The sequence below is a fragment of the Corvus hawaiiensis genome, chromosome 3 (assembly GCF_020740725.1).
Source record: "Corvus hawaiiensis isolate bCorHaw1 chromosome 3, bCorHaw1.pri.cur, whole genome shotgun sequence".
Taxonomy (NCBI): Eukaryota; Metazoa; Chordata; class Aves; order Passeriformes; family Corvidae; genus Corvus; species Corvus hawaiiensis.
Genome location: NC_063215.1, coordinates 2519591 through 2534241, shown reverse-complemented (window position 1 = coordinate 2534241; position 14651 = coordinate 2519591).

Sequence of the window (14651 nt, the reverse complement as noted above, 5' to 3'; positions counted from 1 at the left end):
CCCTGGCATGTCTGGTCTGGATAAATCCAAACTGCTGGCAACGCAAAACCCCTGGGAAGGAGGAGCGCCCTTGACCAGGCGAGTCCCCGACGGGAAGCCTGACACAGCTCTTCCCAGTCCCACCCCTCCCTGCGGATCGGGACAACAAATCCTGCATCGCAAACAGCTCATCCCGATCAAGGAGCAGCAGGAATCTCATCAGCGTGGCCAAACCCCACACGGCACAGCCAGGGCACGGCACGAGCAGGGGATGTGCTGTGGGTCCGGCTCCCCATCCCGCAGGAACCACCGGCCTCTGGCACAGGAGCTGATTTTGGCACCGCTGACCATTCCTGAACGTGCAGCGCATCCCTCAACATTCCAACATTCCAGAGCAGCAGCCGCTAGAGGGGGGCTCAGCACCAAGAGAGGGACTCGGAAAATCCCTGCAGCCTTTGGGGAGGAGGAGCAACTCGAAACGCTGCGTGGAGGGAGGCGGGAGGCTTGGGGAAGGATGGATGCAAGCGATGCGCGAAGGAAACCACACCAAAATGATTCCACCTGGGAAAACCAGGCTGTATGGCTTCCCAAAGTGCTGGCTCCGAGCAATTCATCCCTTTGTTACATATTCCTGCAAATCTTTGTGGAAAGCGAAGCCCTTCCAACAGCACTGAGGGGCTGCAGGGGTGGAAGGAGGCAGAACAGGGGGAAAAAAATCCCAAATGTTTTCCAGTCAGAGAAACATAGCAACAATTTGCTAGTTTTAAAGAAAAGCTGCCATAGAGATCCGTGACTGCATCCCTGTAGCCAAAGCTTTTTACTTTCTATGGAAAAACAAGTCTCAGGCAGAGTGGCCAGGTGAGCCACATGTTTAGGATGCTAAAGCTGCACGGATGTGGGATGGACATATCCAACACCTCGGTCACTCCTGAGGTCTCTCTGCCCCTGGAGGGCTTTTGGGGAGCCAGGTAAGTTTCTCCCCTGTCCACCTCCCACCCTGTCCCTGCCTGATCTTTCCATCACTTCCCATGGCTTATAAAGAAGATGAGGACAAAAATTTATTTCTACAGGACAAAGGGTGATGGTTTTAAAGTAAAAAAGGGTTGATTTAGACTAAATATAGGGAAGAATTTTTTTATTATGATGGTAGTGAGGCACTGATAGTGTTTCCCAGACAGGCAGGAGATCCCCATCCCTGTGAACAGTCGAGGCCAGGTTGGATGGGACTTTGAGCTACCTGATCTCTTTGAAGATGTCCCTGTCCACTGCAGGGGGTTGGACTAGATGAGCTTCAAAGGCTCCTCCCAACCTAAACCATTCCATGACTCTGTGATCACACACCTGGGGGCCAGGGCTGGACCTACAAAGATCCCATTTTGCTCATGCTGACCGAAATCCACACCATCCCTAAATGCCTCCCTATGAGCCAAAGCAGAGATTCTTCCTGGAAAGGCCAGGTCTGTCCATCTCCCACCCGCTTGTTTCTGCAAAGCTGAGGTTGCTCTTGGCTGGGAGGGGAAGGATGGGGTTTTCCCAGGTGGAATCATTGCTGCAGGACAAAATGGTACCCACGCCATGGTGTCCTGGTGCTGGTGGTGCTGCTGGTTGCCACAGGGATGGATGGAGGTTGCTTAGCAACTCCTCAGCACTGGAGAGGGAGCACAGGAGCAGGGAGAATGGACGGGCCACTGCTGCTGATGTTTGTGGGGCCGCACGTGGAACTCCACCAGAGCATCCGAAACCTTGCTCCCGAAAGGTTCCTGACACTGATGATGGAATCACAGAACCAGTAAGGTCGGAAAAGCCCTCTAAGATCATTGAGTCCAGCTGTTCCCTCAGCACTGCCCTGTTCACCATCAAAAAACTTCCCCAAGTGCCACATCCACACCTTTCGAGCGCTTCCAGGGATGGTGTTTCCACCACGGCAGTCCAAGCCCAACTGGTCCCAAACACACCAGTTTTGGGACCCATGTGTCATGAGAGTGCAATCCAAGGTCAGCCAAGAAATTCAGTCCTGGGACACCCCAGGGCAATGCAGCTCCTGCTGGAGAGTCATGGTTGGGAAAGACAGCTGGCAGCTCCAGTGCAGAGCAGCACCTGGATAAATGAGTTTATTTGGAGAGGGAATCTTCAAAAATCACTCACAGTCTGTACAGTTCTGTTGGGCTGTTGCAGTTTTGCCAACACAAATCTGAATTTCCTAAAGTTATCCCTATAAAGCTCTGTTGCTGTAACCTGCAAGGCCACAGGCAGGGAAAACTTTCCATACAGCCTGAATGGTTTAAAGCAGGAATGTCTCCATGCCCAGGGAAATGCTCAGCCATGGATGCTGCCTTCTCCTCCAAGGCCTCCCCAGCCTGGGTTTTTCCAGTTTTGCCTGAGCACTGAAAATTTTCCTCCTTTTCCCCCCCATGTAGAAGGTGTCTCTCTCTTTCCCAACCCACTGAAGTCTGCACATTGGGATCACATCTCCAGGCTGGGAAGCAGGATCAGATCCATGCACCTTGTTCCTCTGCTGTTACCTATCACCACTCTTGGAGACAGTATTCTGGGCTGGATGGACTCTAGCCTCCTCCAGGATAACCATTCTTGGGATATAAAGAACTCCTTGCTGCATGAGGAGCAACTTCCCTAAGGGTACTGCCCTTTTTATGTCCATTTTAACTCCATATCTACATTAATCTGAGGCTGCAAAGGCTTTAAACCAGGCACTCCCCTCAGAGTAAACTTCTAAATTTTATGTGAATGCCCAGAATTTGTGTTTCCAATCCAGAATTAACACACTTTTTTTTAACATCATAAGCAAATAAATTTATGCCACTTTCATCTACAGATTTCTTAAAATATATTTGGCTTTACACACAAACCTTTTCTCTTCTGTCTGCTTTTTTTTTTCCATGAGAATTTTTCAGATTTTCCTCCTGAAAGGAGGAAGCTCTTGAGGAGCACAGGAATTCCCTTCTCTCCCTCACTTCCCTTCCCAGTGTTTTGCAGATTCCCTGTCAATCATTTGATACCCTGCTCTCCTGACTGCTGTCATCAGATTTTTTCTGTCCCTCACCCTCCTGCCACTAAATTATGAGTGCAGTTTTTTTCTGGGAGAATATTTATTTGCATTAAAATAACTATGAAGACACAGTTGTTTAGAGTACAACTGCAAAAACTGTACAATTTTAAGTAATTCAATATTATATTATTTAAGTATCACACCACCACTATCATCCTGTGCCTTTGTTCAGGGATGAGAATGATTTTAAGCTGCAGGATGATGTCCCTGTGATTTTCAATTGCTCTCTTAAACATTATTTCTTATGGGAAAATTTGTTTTCCTTTCCATCAAACCACCACAGGAATACTTTTTTTCAGGACCAAAGTCTTGCTGTTTAGTGGAGCTCCTCTCTACTACAGTTTTCTGTCCTGAATTTTTATTTGGGGCGTTTTTCTTTTCAAAATTTGGCCTTTCCTTTGCGATTTCTATACTTCCATGTAGGGCTGCTCTTCATTTTTATTTTTTTACTTTCCAATTCCCTGAATTCCTGCTTCCTGGACATCATCTCCATCAGAGCAACAGATTTTCATCCTTTGAATAGAAACACCATTTCCTGAGACAATTTCCAGTTTAACTTTTTGAGTTTATCTTTACATCAGGTAAAGCAGAAACACCAACATAGGAAGGATTTCTCCCCCATGTAGGCCAAAACCTTCCCCTGCTCAGTGGGATGTTTTTCTTGCCAAAATTTGCACTGCAGTTTCAAGTAAAAGTTAATTTATACCTCAGCATACGAATTCAATTTATGTTCTTGGGCTGATTATATTCCGTATTCTCCAAATTCTCACTTCTAGTTTTAAGGATCTCCTACCAGCCTGTAGCTGAGATTTTCAGCTCCAAGATCCACTACAGCCTCCGTTTCCTTCAGCCCTCCAAACCTGCACATTATTTTCCCAGTCTCAAATTTCTTTTGGGAACCAAATCTCTGACATAGACCCAGCACGCGGGTAGCGCCACTAATTCCTTCTTTCAGGAAGAATTCATTGTCAGGAAGAATTTCTTGTCAGGAAGAATTTCTTCATGGAAAGGGTGCTCAGGCATTGGAACTGCCTGGGGAGGTTTGGAGTGCCCATCCCTGGAGGTGCCCAAGGAATGCCTGGATGTGGCCCTCAGTGCTCTGGGCTGGGTGACAAGGTGGGGATTTGTCGCAGGTTGATGGTCTTGGAGGTCTTTTCCAACCTAAATGACTCTGGAATTCTGTAAAAAAATAGCAGAGATGATGTTAAAACCGTGAGTCAAAAGAACCTCCTTGCTTTCAAACTCCTCAGAAAGAGCAATCAAGCCTTTTACTGGAGACAAGTAACAAGAAACCCATCCTGGGGGATGAACTGTGGGGGTTCTCAGAGCTCAAATGAACTCACAGGTTTCCCGGGATGCACAGGCATGGATCAAAATGTTGGTTATAGGCTGGAGAAGGATGTGTGACTAAAGACATGCCTGGGAGCTTCTGTGCTGAGAAAAGATTTGAGGGGGGTTTGAGCAGGGATGAAAAAGCCTCCCCAGTGCTTTTATTCAGCTGCTCATCCAGAGAGAAGCTCCCAACAAAAGCCCAGAGCTTGTTTAATGGTTTAACATTCCCGTGCATCCTTGGGAAGCATCTGACACACTGTTTCTGTACAAATAACCACAGCAGCACTGTACAGATGACTTACTTGGTTTCCCAGTGGGTGTGTAAGTAAATTAGCAAAAAATAAATGTCACGCGGCAATGACTTACTCCACTTCTAAAGGCTCTGTTCTCCCTCTGTATTTTTGTTTGTTTAACAAGTTCTTAATTAAATTCTGTTTTCTGGCATTAGAGCTGATGTGATGGCACGCGATAAAGTTGTTTAGAATTCAAATCTTCCTCGATTTCTCATTGTGGCAAAGGACGAGATAAGAGCAGTCGGGCCCTGCCTTCCCCTGGTTGTGTGTGGCTGTAACTCCAGCCAAGCAGGAGCTCTCCGTGTTCCAAACTCCCTCCTGCTCTCAGGGGTTTGTCACTGCTTTGAGAGGCTCGCACACCAAAAGTAATGTGTGGGCTCCCCCTTCTGCCTGAGAACATCAGTGCCTGGGAAAGAATCGGGATGATGGAATGGTTTGGCTTGGAAGGGACATTGACGCTCATCTCGGTCCAACCCTGACACCTTCCACTACCCCAGGTTGCTCCAAGCCCCAGCCAGCCTGGCCTTGGACACTTCCAGGGATCCAGGGGCAGCCACAGCTTCTCTGGGCACCCTGTGCCAGGGCCTCCCCACCCTCACAGGGAACAATTCCTTCCCAATATCACATAAAGAAGGGCCAGGACGACTTTCTGAAGTGCCAAGTTCCTGTAAAATACACCGGGAAGGGCACTGAGCATCTCTGAGCAGTTGGATCAGCCTATTCCCAGAGCCACACATCTCCCTGATAACCATCCTGGTGCTGGCAGGAGAAAAGCAGCTCCACTGCTTCCTGGGATGATTGGAAAGACAGCAACAAGGATCATTGCAGATCTGCAACCTAAAACATGGAAAAGCTTGTTTGGAGCGGGAGTCATTTCCCTTTACTTTAGCAAACTATGAATTAGACCCTCTAAATCTCCCTGAGAGAGATCAGCACCAGCAAAAAGGTGAGTTATCCCATGTATCTTTGATACTTATTCTAGAAAAGCAAAATTGTCTTCCAGGTTCCTTTTTTCCTTCACTTTCCCACTGCAAAGACAGGGGAGACAACAAAGGCCATGGAACCACAGAATCTTCAAGGCTGAAAATTATCCTCAGCCAAGCCCAGCACCATGTTCACCCTTAAACCACATCCTCAAGTGCCACATCCATACATTTATTGAACACTTCCAGGGAAGGTGACTCCACCACTTCCCTCGGCAGCCGGTTCCAGTGTTTTACAACCCTTTCTGTGACTGGATTCTATATTTTTAGGAGCTGAAGTAGGAAAGAAAGGTGCCTTCCTGCTGCTATCCAAGCCTCCAGTAAGCTTCAGAGCATCTCTGTAGAAAACACGGAGTGGGAAGTAAATGATCTCATCTATTTAAAATACAATTTAGAACATGAAGACAGAATGAGCTGAAGACTGGGATTAAAACCAAAACTGACTCAAACTGGAGATAAAGCACCAGCAGCTGTGGTTATGGAAAGAATTGGAGATTTAGGGAAAGAATCAGTGTGCAAATTCATCATTTCTATAGAGCAGAGGGGTCAGAGGCTTCAGTGGTCTCTCCTGGCTCTGGGATATATCATTAAAGACAAATTCTGATTTGGGACAGATCTGGGCATGCCCTGGCCAGTCTCAAATCCACCACTCCAGTATTTCTGGTTCTGCTGTGCACCAGCGTGCTCCTTTTGCAGGGTGATTTGTTTAGCTAATTCATGTGAATATTCCACTTGTAGGTGCCTATTTTAATCCAGGCACAGCCCCGAGGGATGTGCACAGCATCACCCATGAACTCAGATGAGTTATGGGTTGGAAGAGTAAGGGAGGGCCCCTTCTTACACAGCAGAGGTGTCAAAAACTGGCCAAGAAAGGGATAAAAAGCTGGAAGTAAAAGCTGGAGGTAAAAGGCCTCCCATGGAAGTCAGTGGGAAAAGTTCCCACTAGCTCTTGGTGTGCAACACAGCTTTCCCCTCGTTTTTTTTCATGCTGGTAATTCATGATTTGACCATAGATTAGCAGTGGGTTAGCACTCAGAGCACGTTCAGTGAAATCTTTAATGCTACACGAGATCCCTGGGGTAATTGGAGGCAGTGAAGGTTGGCTGCATCTGGCAAAGCCCTGAGCCCATCATTTCCATGGGAGTCCCCAAACACAACATCTGGATCAGCCCTTGGACTTGTTAGCTTGGTTGAGTCTTCCTGATGCTTCACATTTTGATGCCTTTATTTGGCTTTTTGTTGTTTGACCTTCACAAGAGAGAGGAAGAAGCAGAGAAATGCAGAGAGCAGAGATTCTGTATCGAGGCTGAGCAAGGATTTCTGCATGGTCTCGAGGCTGTGGATTTCTGAGCTAAACATTCTGGAAACTCCCATTTTGCTACATCTTCACCAGAGCCAATGCTTCGTGAAGGGAAAACGGAGATGGAGGTGGAGAAGGGAAAGGATAAGAAGGAAAAGCCAAAGGGCAGCCTGGCACAGAAGGACCTGGGGGACATTTTCACTCTGGAGTCACTTTCTCCAGATGCAATTTGTTGATCTGGTATTTGCTGAATGTTGCGAGCAATATTGAAGCTGTGAAAGTGCTCGACAATGGAAGAAGGAAGTTTGGATGTTTGACCATGTCCAAAGAAAGGAATGGAGCTGGGGAAGGTGCTGGAGCACCAGGAGAGGCTGAGGGAGCTGGGAAAGGGGCTCAGCCTGGAGCAAAGGAGGCTCAGGGGGGACCTTGTGGCTCTGCACAAGTCCCTGACAGGAGGGGACAGCCGGGGGGGGGATTGGGAGGGGGGGTCGAGCTCTGCTCCCAGGGAACAGGAACAGGATGAGAGGAAATGGCCTCAAGTTCTGCCAGGGGAGGTTTAGGCTGGATATTGGGAACCATTTCTTCCTGGCACAGCTGCCCAGGGCAGTGGTGGAGTCCTCATCCCTGGAGGGGGGGTTTAAAGACCATGTGGATGTGGCACCTGGGGACATGTGATGCTCATAATCACGTGGTTCTTTGCCATTTTGAAAACAAAACTTAGTGACAAAAAAATGATTCTCCTTTCCTAGTGAATTCAAGAGAGGATTTCATTATTTTCACTCAAATATTCCCATATGTTGAAAGAAAATATTTCTGCATTTTCTTAATTTTGCAGCCAGCCATGAGTGAGGCACCAGAGCACAAAGCTCTGTCTCTCCAACAACCCTCCTCTGCTCCATATTTGCAATTAGAAACAGCATCACCCAGCTCCTAAATCCAGCAGCACCAGGGAAGCAGAGAACTGGAAGCAGAGCCAGCAGCAAGGTCCAAATATCAGAGCTGGGCTTTATTTTCCCAGTAAACCGAACTGGAATGCTCAAACCTCAGCCTCTCTTTGCACTTTGAGATATGGATGGGAACCTATGGGAACATGGAATATCACAGCTCTCCCACAAAGAAACACCACAGGGACTTGGATTTAGGAGCCAAACATTGGTTTGTTCCATGGGCACATTTCCAGGGGAGCCAGTGACACCAACTCTGAGCAGGGCTCTGCCAACACTTGACATTTATTAAAGCCACAGCTCAGTGAGTGATGTAATTACCTGGACGTTTCCATTTTCATGTTTAGTAATTCCAAATAAAGCCCATTTTTCACCAATGATTACTAATTTCTCTCTTTTTTAGCACTCTCCTTGTGGTATTTAACCATTCACAGTGCACTTCAATAACCACCCAGTGAAGGTATTCAGGTTACATCCACAGCAGCAGCAAAAAAATGCTGTTTCATTCCTTTTGCCCCACAATTTTTAGTGTATAATTAACAATATCTAGCAGGCACAAAGCAAAAAGGAGCTCCCTATCCACCTCCCTCTGCTAACTGTGCTAATCTTGTTATTTTAGATGAAACATGGTTAAAATAAATCCCATCTCATGTCCTAATGACCACAAGCCTGGACAAAACGTGGGAAGGGTTGTGGCAGGATCAGTGGAAATCCTCTGCCCAAATTCAGGGTGCCAGGGTCCCATCTGTGCCTCCCTGCTCGGCTGCAGTGTTTGGGGAGCCACAGGAGAGGTGCCAGCATCCCTTTGCTCTCCCAGTTTCCCCCCAAAGGAGCTGCTCCCAGGGAGTCCAGATCCCAGGGAATCTGTGCCAGCAGGTGACGGATGTTCATTCCACGAGGGGGTGGAAGTACATCCCTGTGCCAGCTCTTCCTTTAAAATCAGCAGGAAAAAAGCAGGAAACGAGGAGAGAAAAAGGGAACTCTGCGATCAGAGCTGATTTTATGTTGCTCCACAGCCACCGGGTGTCACTCTTGCCTGTGGAGTCACAAAGGAATTTTCGGTGGGAGATAAAATCCTATTTCATCAATAAATCCTGTGGCTCCCAGTGGTGACAGCACCATCCCCTTTTATCACAGTTTGCCAGGTTTCAACATCAAATCACCAGCTCATTAAATCTGGGAGGGTCTGGAGCTGGCACTTTGGCCTGTGGCGCTATTTGCAAAACACACAAAATTATTTAAAAATTATTTTTATTGTTAATGGTGTAAATGCAGCTGGAAAACTGAGATCTGAGTTTAGATCTGGTGTCTGAGGGAAAGTGATGAAGAGAGAAAGTGGGGATGGGTGAAAAAGCCAAAAAATGTGGCTTTTGCAGGTGTCTCCTCTGCAGCAAGAATGTGATTCAGCAGATGAAGCTGTAACACATTCCAGCCTTTGGAGTCAAGGCAGTTCAGGTCTCACCGATCCTGTATCTCCGAATTACAAGGAGATAAAGGCTGCAAACATTACACAACTCCCTAAATATGCATTCTTCAGAGTATCCTTGACTGCCTTGTGTTGGGGGGGGTCTTGCTTTCCTAGGATAACAAACTTGTCTTGCAACAGCTAAACCTGCTCTCCTGCTAAACTTTGTGTTTTTCGACCTCTCTAGAGATTCTCTGTTTCCTCCAAAGACAGAAAATCTCTTTTATTTTCATACAGATAAAACCCAGTGTGGAATCTTTGTCTGAGGAAAGAACCATTCCAATAAAATGCAACGTGACGGGTAGGACCAGTTGCTTCAGCACGTGCTGGATCAGCAAACTCAGCAGCTGATAAGGATAATATAAATTTTTAGTCAACAAGAGGAGAAAATTCTCATTAGGGGCCTCATTCTACCAGCACATAAATTGCTGATATTACCTGGCCCTGTGTTGCTGCCAGACGTAGGAATTTGTGTTGAAATCCCACTATTAAAGCACAGCTATAAGGAATTTCCCTCCCATAAACAGGGCATGGATGGGATTTATGGAGACATCAGAGCCTGGGATTCCCTCTGGGTAACGTAGGAAAGAGCATCACGTCCTCTAATGCCATAAAATTTATGGCCAGGACTTTGAACTTTGGAATTACTTTTAAAAAGTGGGAGATGTCTATAAAAAGTTTGGTTTGGGCTTTACTCTGTTATATTTTGCTGCAAGAGGACATCAAAGGTTCATTTATTTATCTGGGGATTCTGTTCACAGTGAGGGCAGGAGGTCACACACAAATACCTTTAAAAATCCATCTCAGGATCGGTGTAATTCAGAGTTATGAATGGCCTTGGAAACAATCAATCCTTCAAACTTACAAAGTTCCTATTAAAATAATAAAGCACAGAAAGTGCTTTGTAAAAATTGAGGTGAATCTCCTGAACCTGCACATTTGCACAACGTGTTGCGTGAGAAATTTCAGCAATCTCTCTGAAAATAAATAAATAATTGTTTATAACAAGCAGAATTTTGACACAACTGATTTGGGGAAATTGATTTTTTTGCTTTATCCACTTTTTTTTTTTTTTTAACCTGTTCTTAATACTGATTTTCCTTGGCACTTTCTTTCTCAATTAAAGTAGAAATAAATTTATAACAAACTTGTCTTCTGTTTTTGCCTGTGCCTCCAAATTTCTACCACATTTCTATATTCATATCTTCAGGCTGGAAAGCAAGATAAACCAGAAGACAAACTTAATGGCCCAGGGACTGGGGACAAAACAAAATTCTATGAAACATATACAGTGGCAACAGGTTTTATTTTTTAAGTGCTTCACCGCATATTTTGTGCTGAGGATCTGATCACTGCAGGTGCTAAAGAGCTGTTGGATGCCCTGGATACATCCCAGGACGGTCCCAGTGGTGCCGAGCTTTTTGCAGAAGTGGTGGGCGCTTAAAAGTTTGGCTAAACCCTGGTAAGATCCCCTGGTTTGGTTTTCCAACGCCTGAATGATTTATGGGCACAAAGTAGGTCTACAGCAAATCCATAATTGATACCTCCCTTTCGACGCGCAGCCGAACAAATGGAAAAGAGGATTTAAAACGCACTTGATTTGTTGCTTGTTGCGGTTTGGATGAACAGACATCCAAAGGACTGACATGTTTTCTGGGTTGCCCGGAGATAAAATTCTTTCTAGATGATCTGAGGGCTGAAACATTCGTACCTCAATCAAGATAAAAGCAAAAAACTTCTTCCCAGACAGCCTGATGATAACGCACACCCCGGGCAGGACACATGTAATCACGTATTTCTAAACGAAAGTAATCAAATTTAGTTGGGTGGGTGTTTTTTTTTTATTTTTAGGGGTTTTTTTTTAATGAGATGAAGGATCTCTTTTTCCCTCCTCCACATCCCCGTTCAAGCCCTGCCACAACCAGGTGGGCGCAGCAATAACTGTGGCTCCTCAACCTGATGAAAACAGTGTCGCATTCAGAAACTCGATAAATGAATGGGAGGGACAAGTAGTGCCTCCCCCCCCAGGATGTTTTGTTAATTAAATTAGCATTTAAATAGCCAGAGCTAATCTGGGAAGTCAGCCCCTCATTACAGTAACTAGGAAGGGGGAAAAGAGCTGGAGACAATTCCCTACAAGATGGGGTTAAGTTGGCGTTTCACAAACTATTTGCCCGGCCTGTCCCTCCCAAGTGAAAGCTGCCACCCCCTCCCTTTCCTCCCAGCATAATTAGCATGTTCCAGGGCTGTGAATGGAAACAATATCCTCCCTCCAAGCTGTGCCCCTCCAGGGAGATGCTTCCCACAGATTGTGGAACACTGAGCCAGGGAAAGGGCTTGCCGAGGAATTCACAGTGGGGTAATTACACTGAGGCAGCGCTTGTGGCAGTGCGAGAGGAGCTGCATTACTGTAATTCAGTGCAGGAGGCAGGGGGAAGCATAAAGAAGTCCAGAGGCAGGACTTGCAGAGAGCCATGAGAATTTATTGCTCCCGAGCATCTTCCCAGAGCGCCGATCAACAGCATCCAAACTGAGATGGGTCTTTGGGCTCTAAGGATGTCTCTGTCTTGGAAGAGCTTTGCAGAAAGCAGCAATGATTATACGTAAATCTGGTTTCTCTTTGGCTATTAGAAGTGAAGGAAGGCTGAAAGAGTGATTTTTTTTTTTCAGATTTTAAAACAAATTCTTCATTCTGAGTAGAAAACTGGAGCAAAGCTTGCAAGAATTGTGTGATTGCACCTAAAACGTGCTGGCACCTCTCTGGAACAAATAAGAAGGTTGTGTGTGATCCTTTCCCTAAAAGACTTGCTGTTTAATTTCACCTAAACCAATAGTAACTGATACAGGAGAGGAGATGCAGGAGGAAGGGCTGGCTTTGGGTGACACCTGCTATCCCCAGCAGTACGTACATCTGGCCACGGGTTTCATCTCATTTCTCTAAATCAAATTCCAGGTGACTCAGCCTGAGGTAAAAACCACCCATCCTCCGCTTGGCTGCTCGTGGTGCTCAGCTGGAAAGTGGGGATTAAATTTATCTCCATGGCCAAAGCACTCGGTTTCAGAAAACGTTGGTGCGGTTTTGTCGAGGCCCCAGCTGGAAAATACCACAAGAAGTTCAAAGCCGGGTTTCATCCTGTAATTGGATCCTCAAGTTCACAAGTGCAAGGACCAACTGTGCGGGCTCAAAGAGGGATGTTCCCTCACCCGGGGAGCTGTGGGGCTGCAGGGACGATGCTTTCCCCTCAGTTTTTGCCTCAAGCTTTCACCACTCTGCTTGGTCTGACCTGTTATTTAATGTTTTTTAGCTTCGAGACATCTTCCCAACCCTCATGTTCACTTGGGATGCTCTTAAGAACATGGACATTAATCCCAGTGTGACTCAAATGCCAACTTAATATTCGTTTTGTCTCTGCTTTGACAAGATATTCTTCAGGTCAGACAGGCATGAAATGATAAATATTGAGTGCAGTTCTTCTGGGCAAAAAGTGCCACCTGCCGAAATCTTATCTTGAACCCACTTGGACATGTGCTATTTATTTATTTCTGTCACAAAACCTCGTTCAATATTGGAAGGCCAAAGGATTACAGTTCTGAAACTGGGGTTTTTTTCCCTGACCTTGCTGAAATCCAGCCTTTCAAAATAACACTGAGAGAATCCTTGTTTTGAACTAAAATAGCAGCTGCAAGGGTTTTCAACCACGACCATTTAAATGAGGTTTGGGGGGTTTTTTGCATCTTTGCATTATAGTTGCGTTCTCGGTTTTTTCAATCAGTGGCTGTGGTTGAGCGGTTGAGGGGTCTAGTGAGGATAAACAGTGATATTGTTCAGACTGTCTCTGATTATTCCTGCTGAGGTTTGTTAGCGAGCCGCCTTCACTGAGCAAATGACACTGGAGCCATGAGGGGTTGGTTGCTCTGTGGAACCAGACCCAGACAGGACCTGAGCCCAGGATCTGTATGTTGGCTTACGGCTCATGAGGGTTCTCTGGGATCCTCAGTACAGCAAAGACATGGAGCTGTTGGAGTAAACCAGCCATGGAGATGCTCCAAGGGCTGGAGTCCCTCTGCTCTGGAGCCAGGCTAGGAGAGCTGGGGGTGTTCACCTGGAGAAGAGAAGGATCCAGGGAGATCTCAGAGCCCCTTCCAGAGCCTAAAAGGGTTCCATGAGAGCTGGAGAGGGACTTGGGACAAGGGCTGGAGGGACAGAACAAGGGGGAATGGCTTCAAACTGGAAAAGGGGAGATTTGAGTGGGATATTGGGAGGGAATTCCTCCCTGTGAGGGTGAGGAGGCCCTGGCAGAGGTTTCCCAGAGAAGCTGTGGTTGCCCCATCCCTGGCAGCGTCCAACATCCAGTTGGATGGGGCTTGGAGGAACCTGGAATAGTGGAAGGTGTCCCTGCCCAAGGGATGAGCTTTAAGGTTAATTCCAATACCAGCCATTCTTGGGTTTTGTGATCTTTAACGTGATGTGACTTATAAAGTGATTTCTGACAGAAACCCTATGGAAGAGATGAAATCCCAAGGTGAGGTGTGTAAGTTCCAGTGGCGATGCTGTTGTCTGCTCAACACGAAATATCTCAGTCTTCCCCCAAAAGGAGGGGACTGAGGTGCAATGGACTTCCCCTGCAGCCACCTAGGGGTGGAGTGGATGGATCTGGGGTGACCCTGAGCCCCCTCCACTCTATAAATGCCATTTTGGCTGCACCCCCTCATGAATCCCTCTATTCTGAAGGACCACACATCCGAGCATACAACGCCTGGGTCCCTCACTTCAGTAGGGACATTGAGGGGCTGGAGCATGTCCAGGGAAGGGAATGGAGCTGGGGAAGGGGCTGGAGCACCAGGAGCGGCTGAGGGAGCTGGGAAAGGGGCTCAGCCTGGAGAAAAGGAGGCTTGGGGGGACCGTGTGGCTCTGCACAACTCCCTGACAGGAGGGGGCCAGGGGGGTGATCGGGCTCTGCTCCCAGGGAACAAGGGACAGACAAGGGGACATAGCCTTAAGCTGCCCCAGAGAAGATTTAGTTTGGACATTTTATTAGGAACCATTTCTTCACGGAAGGGATGATGCCCAGGAACTTCCACCTGAACATGAGGAAGAGTTTCCTTCCTGTGCAGTGACCAAGCACTGAACAGGTTGACCAGAGAGAGTGTGGAGAGTCTCTCACTGGAGATATTCCAGAACCATCTGGACACAATCCTGTGCCACGTGCTCTGGGATGACTCTGCTTGAGCACAGGCGTTGGACCAGATGACCCACTTTGGTCACTTCCAAATTGATCAGTTCTGTG